The sequence below is a fragment of the Abrus precatorius genome, unplaced genomic scaffold, assembly GCF_003935025.1.
Source record: "Abrus precatorius isolate BTA unplaced genomic scaffold, Abrus_2018 Scaffold1, whole genome shotgun sequence".
NCBI lineage: Eukaryota > Viridiplantae > Streptophyta > Magnoliopsida > Fabales > Fabaceae > Abrus > Abrus precatorius.
In genome coordinates, this window is record NW_020874291.1 from 1,473,611 (window position 1) to 1,479,933 (window position 6,323).

At 39.3% G+C, this 6,323-nt stretch overlaps 1 pseudogene; it reads right to left on the minus strand.

The window, feature by feature from the left end:
• The window catches only part of LOC113859570, a 3,054-nt pseudogene extending 2,594 nt beyond the window's left edge, over nucleotides 1-460 (minus strand).
• Nucleotides 461-6,323: the final 5,863 nt, after the last annotated feature.

Consider the following 6,323-nt stretch of genomic DNA (forward strand, 5'->3'; position numbering starts at 1 on the left):
CATTTCAACAGCCTGGGCTTTGGCCACCACCACAATCCGTGTCAGTCGATTGGCAGACCGGCTCTCATCATTCCACATTCGACTGAGGCATGTCGTTGGCCCCCATCCGCTTCCCTCCCGACAATTTCAAGCACTTTTTGACTCTCTTTTCAAAGTCCTTTTCATCTTTCCCTCGCGGTACTTGTTCGTTGTCGGTCTCTCGCTAATATTTAGCCTTGGACGGAATTTACCGCCTGATTGGGGCTGCATTCCCAAACAACCCGACTCACTGACAGCGCCTCGTGGTGCGACAGGGTCTGGGCACAACGGGTGTTGTCAAGGCTCATGGGAGGCCAGCGCTTACTCCATATCAACACCCGTGTGAGGCGTTGGCATGGGGCAACAAATGTGTGACACCCAGGCAAGCATGCCCTCAGCCTAATGGCTTCAGGCGCAACTTGCGTTCAAAGACTTGATGGTTCACGGGATTCTGCAATTCACACCAAGTATCACATTTCGCTACGTTCTTCATCGATGTAAGAGCCGAGATATCCGTTGCCAAGAGTCATTTTATATAAAGTTTCATGACAACACCTGCGGGAGCACTGTCCCCGGTTCCACGGGCATGCACGTATGTTTCAAATTCCTTGGTGCACAATGTGCGGGTTTAAGGTTGGCCAGCAGGGAATCACACAGGGCACAATCACACTTTCTGACACAAGAGAGGCTGAGATGATTCACCGTCACCCCAACCACCCTCAGGTAGTAAGCAAACAATTTCACAAGTTAAACTGATTAAGGCATCGACAATGATCCTTCCGCAGGTTCACCTGCGGAAACCTTGCTTTGCTACTTTGGTTTTCTTAATTCGCATAGTGACGATTTTATTTGTTCTGCCTACTGAAATGAACTTCATATTCCTGTAGTGTGCATTTTATTTGTCCATATATGGATACGTTGCAAGTTTATATGATTAGAGATTCCCATTACTGTTATTAATGCAGAATGAGCCTATTTCTTTTAATAGTAATAGTTATAATTATTTGCTTAGAAATGGGTTTTTGCTTTTTAGCTTACCTTTGTGGTTTTGTTATCTCTTTGCCTTCAAATTTTTATTTTGATACTCGCTAGGGTTTGAATTTGAATTTCATATCTGCAAGTTAATGGCTTCCTTCTCATGCTTTTGACTTTCAGGTTGAACAATTACTTTTCTGCACCATTGATTCTTCACATTAAAATTAACCTATTGTAAGACTTAAGTGCTCGCAGTTTTGCTTTGAACAACATTTATGGAAATGACTATGTATATGTGATATTTTTTGGTTTTGTTATTTGACATCAAAGTAACATGGAATATTCCTACGAATCCGTAGACTCTTCTGAAGTATTCTCTACTGCTGAATGAAGCAGAAAAAACATAAGAAAACATGTAGAAATGACTGACAATGATGCAACTATTCCCATACTTATTTCTAATCCACTTCCTAATTTGGACAAAGAAAGTGTAAATATAATTCTAACTAACAATATTTTTTTTTGTTTAGTATTTTTATGTTAGCCTTTTTTTGTGTCTTTTTGTTAAACGCAACATGATCCAAACTTTTCTTTGAATTCTGAAATGTCAAGAGTAATTTTGCATGCTGCTGATCAATACTCAATCATGGCTCCAAGATGCCCTTCGGAAGAAAATTATGCTAGATTAGAGTGTCTATTTACCAGAGATTATATAGCAAATATACAGCATACAGAGAATGAATATTCCCTATAGCAGGTTAGAAAACTATTACTACCAGTATCACTTTGAATTAGGGTTATGAAGCAATTTTAGTTGTCATGGATAGATTGTCTAAATATGGGCATTTTATTATGTTGAAACACCCTTACACAGCCAAGTCTATTGCTGAGGTTTTTGCTAAGGAAATCATTAGGTTACATGGTGTTCTAGGTTCCATTATCAGCAATAGGGATCCGTTGTTTATCAGCTCTTTTTGGCAAGAACTTTATCGATTATAAGGCACAAAACTGCAGATGAGTTCATCATACCATCCTGAAACTGATGGCCAGACAGAGGACTTAAATAGGTGTCTAGAGATATATCTGTGGTGCTTTGCTTCTGAGCAGCCCAGAACTTGGTCTTTTTGGGTTCATTGGGCCAAATTCTGGTATAATACATCTTTTCATAGTGCTACTGCTACGACCCCATTTGAAACTGTCTATGGGAGGCCTCCTCCTAAAATCATTCGTTTCTTAGCTGTTGCTAGAGACCTCGAGGATAGGGATGAAGCTCTTCTTCAATTGAAGTACAATCTTACTAAAGCTCAACAAATGATGAAGAAATATGCAGATAGAAAGCGCAAAGATGTCTCCTTTGAAGTAGGAGAATATGTTTTCCTTAAGCTACGTCTGCACCGACAACAAACAGTGCAACAGAGGGTCAATCCGAAGCTAGCAGCCAGATTCTTTGGACCTTACAAAATCCTCCAACGCATAGGACCAATATCCTACAAGCTGCAGCTACCTGAAGCTTCCCGGGTTCATCCGATATTTCATTTTTCTCAATTGAAAAGAGCCATTGGGAATTACAATACATCTCTAGATTTGCCTGCTGGTTTTGAGGTAGAGTTGGATGAATTTTTTGAACCAGAGGATGTGCTGGCTTCTCAGATGATTCTGCAGAATGGCGAACCAGTAAAGTAGTGGTTAGTTAAATGGAAGAATTGCCTAATGAAAATACTACTTGGGAGGATGAGACCATCTTACAGAGATAATTTCCTAACTTCAGCCTTGAGGACAAGACTGCTATTCTAGCATAAGGGAATGTTAGAATTGGGCCAGGGCCCAATATAGTTGTTAACTCTGACCCAATTACTGAGGCTAAATCATGGTTAGTATATTCTAGGAGAAAGTAATATTGTCGATGTCTTTACTAATATACTTGTATAGCTATAAATAGGCTGGGGGAGAGAGTGTAAAGGGGAGGTTTTTTTTTTTCTCTAAATTCTTTGGGCAGACATAACTCTGAGGAGCAAAGCTCTGGGGTACTTTTGTACACAAAATCACTCATTCATATACAAATAAAGATTTCTTCTTTCTTCTTCTTTATGGTTCTTTCTTGATTTCCTATCATGTTACACCTTCTATACCATTGGCCATACATGCACAGTAAGCTTTGAATTTTATCCTTGCGGCTCTCATTATCGTCCATATCTGGGAAGTATTTTTTATAATTAGGGAGCGTTCGTAAATAAATTTTAACTTTTTTTTTCAAGATTACTATACACTAACCAAACATATTCATGGGAATAGCATTCCTGGGAATATTACCTTATAAATTATGTTGTATTGCAGCAATGAAATCTAAGGACACATCCTCCCAAATCAAGCTAGGAATGGGCAACGGTTGCAACAGACCCCCAGGAACAGTAGCCGCGTATTTCTGTCTTTGACAAACATCACATTCCTTAATAAATTGTTGAATTCTTTTCTGCATACCCAACCAGTACAAATTTCTAGCAATTTTGCGGAAAGTCTTCAAAAATCCTGAGTGACCTCCTTCCAATGATGAGTGAAACTCTTGAAGCAATTAAGGAATAAAGGAAAAAGAAGCAAGAATTACCAAACTGCCTTTGTGCAATAATTCCCCATTTTGGATGGAGAACGCAGGTCTACTGCAACAATTCTACAACATATCTGCCTTTACCGGTTGAATAAAAGGATCTTGTTCAATCTCTTTCTTAAGATTTTCACCCTGTGCCCAAATTGGAACTGAAAGAAGAGTGCCAAATTCAGTTTCTTCATGAATTCTGGAGACTGCATTGGCTGCCTTATTCTCAGTCCCAGGTTTATAGATCACATCGAATTGATAAGCCAGGAGCTTAGACACCCAATTTTGCTGATTAGCAGAAATCACCTTTTATCGTAAAAGGTTCTTGAGACTTCGTTGGTCAGAAAAAACTGTGAACTTCCTTCCAATAAGGTAATGACGCCAATGATTAATAGCTAAAACTAGAGCCATAAGTTCCTTCTCATAAACAAATCTAGAGAGTTGACCATCAAAGAGAGCTTTGCTAAAAAAATGCTATTGGTTGATGCCTTTACATTAAAACAGCTCCTAACCCTCTTCCAGAAGCATCACATTCAATGACAAATTCTTTCAAAAAATTAGGTTGCCTTAAAATTGGAGCAGACGTTGCAGCCTTTTTCAATCTTTCAAAAGCTTCAGCAGCACTAGGTCCCCACGAAAACACATCTTTCTTAGTGAGATCAGTCAATGGTTTGGCAATCTATCCATAGTCAACAATAAACTTTCGATAATATCCTGTGAGACCAAGAAAACCTCGTACTCTCTTCATATTTTTTGGAGAAGGCCAGTTCAACACACTCTTAATTTTTTCAGGATCCATCTCAACCCCTCTACTAGAGATAACATGGCCAAGATACTCAACTTGTTCTTGCCCAAAACAGCATTTCTTAGCATTAGCAAAAAACTTATGCTCTTGTAAAATTTCCAACACCTGAGAAAGATGAAGCAAATGCAGAGACCAATTTTGACTGTAAACTAATATATCATCAAAAAATACAAGTATAAAACGACGAAGAAAAAGCCCAAAAACTTGGTTCATTGTAGACTGAAATGTTGCTGGAGCATTCATGAGACCAAATGACATAACTAAGTACTCATAATGGCCTTCATGAGTCGTAAAAGCAGTCTTGCCAGCGTCCTACTCTCTAACACAAATTTGGTGATATCCAGACCTTAAATCCGGCTTCAAAAAATACCTCATACCATGTAATTCATCTAGTAACTCATCTACCACCAAAATTGGAAACTTATCCAATACAGTCACCTTGTTTAATTCCTGATAATCTACACACATACGCCATGAAGAATCTTTCTTTTTAACCAAAATAACAGGGCTTGAATAAGCACTGGTACTGTGCTGAATCATTCCAAAATCCAGCAAGTCTTTAACCTATTTTTCAATCTTGTTTTTATGGTGGTGGGGGTATCTGTACGGCCTCATGCTAACTGGTTTAGTACCTGGAATAAGCTCAATTGCATGCTCAATCTGTGTTCTGGGAGAAAGGCCCTTAACCTCATCAAAAACTACAAAAAACTGTTGCAACAATCTCTGCAAGTCATCCTGTTGCTAAGGCTTCAATTTTCCAACAACAGAATTAATTCCAATGGCTGCCTTCTGCCAAATCAACCCATCAACTTCAACCAATTCCCCATTTAACAGTCTATTAAAAGTGGACAAATATTCTGCTTGTCTTCCACTACTCCTTTAAGCTCCACCATTTCACCATCTTTTTCAAAACTCATAGTTAGATCTCTCTAATCCACCACAATCTTCCCTAGAGTACATAGCCAAGCAATTCCCAAAATCATATCCAATCCACCTAAATTCAAAACGTGAGCATCAAGTTGAACCTTAGCGACTCCTAAGTTTAAAGATATATCAGAACAAGTTCCCAGGGTCTTGACTCGATGACCATCTCCCAACCTAACACCCATGTTGTCTTCAGTTTTTACATGCAGGCGCAAAGCCTGAATAATCTTTGGGGAAATAAAATTGTGGCTAGCACCACTATTGACCAACACAATGACTAAGACTCCCTGCAATTTACCTTCCAATTTTAAAGTTCTGATATTGGTTAAAGACCCTTTGACTACTCCCACATACCCATGGAATTGCATTCCAAATCCATACCCTCATAGTTAATTCCTTCTGCCTTTATTCGTACTATATCCCCAATTGCATCAACTTCTTCATCCTCCCCAAGAACTATCAAACGTAATTGTCATTCCCGACGATCCGTACGTCGATGAAGAGGGTGATATTTTTTGCCACATTTAAAACAAAGCCCATTAGTCCTCCTACTCAGAATTTCCCTATTAGAGAGATGCCTAACTCCTCTATCTCTGCTATTAGAAATCTCAGTCTTTTCCCTATTAGAAGAAGTAGAAGATCCCATAGAAGCTTTAGGACCCTTGCTAGCTGAAGAAAAAATATCTCTGGAATAACGTACGCTCGTTCCCCAATTCTTGTTTCGTAATGAAGGCAAATACACACTGCCAGTAATTTCTGCCTCAACACAACGAGCCATCCTCATTGCATCCAAACGATCTTTAGGACTCAATGTTCGAATCCTTAATCTGATATCATCTTTCAGCCCTTTTACAAAGAAACTGAGAAATTGGTTTTCCAGCAACCGCCCTACCTGAGCTGAAAGAAATTCAAACTCCTCGACGTAATCCTCCACTGACCCGGTCTATTTGAGATCCGCTAATTCCTCAAAAGGATCCTCCAAATGGCCAACCCCAAATCGTAGGACCAGAG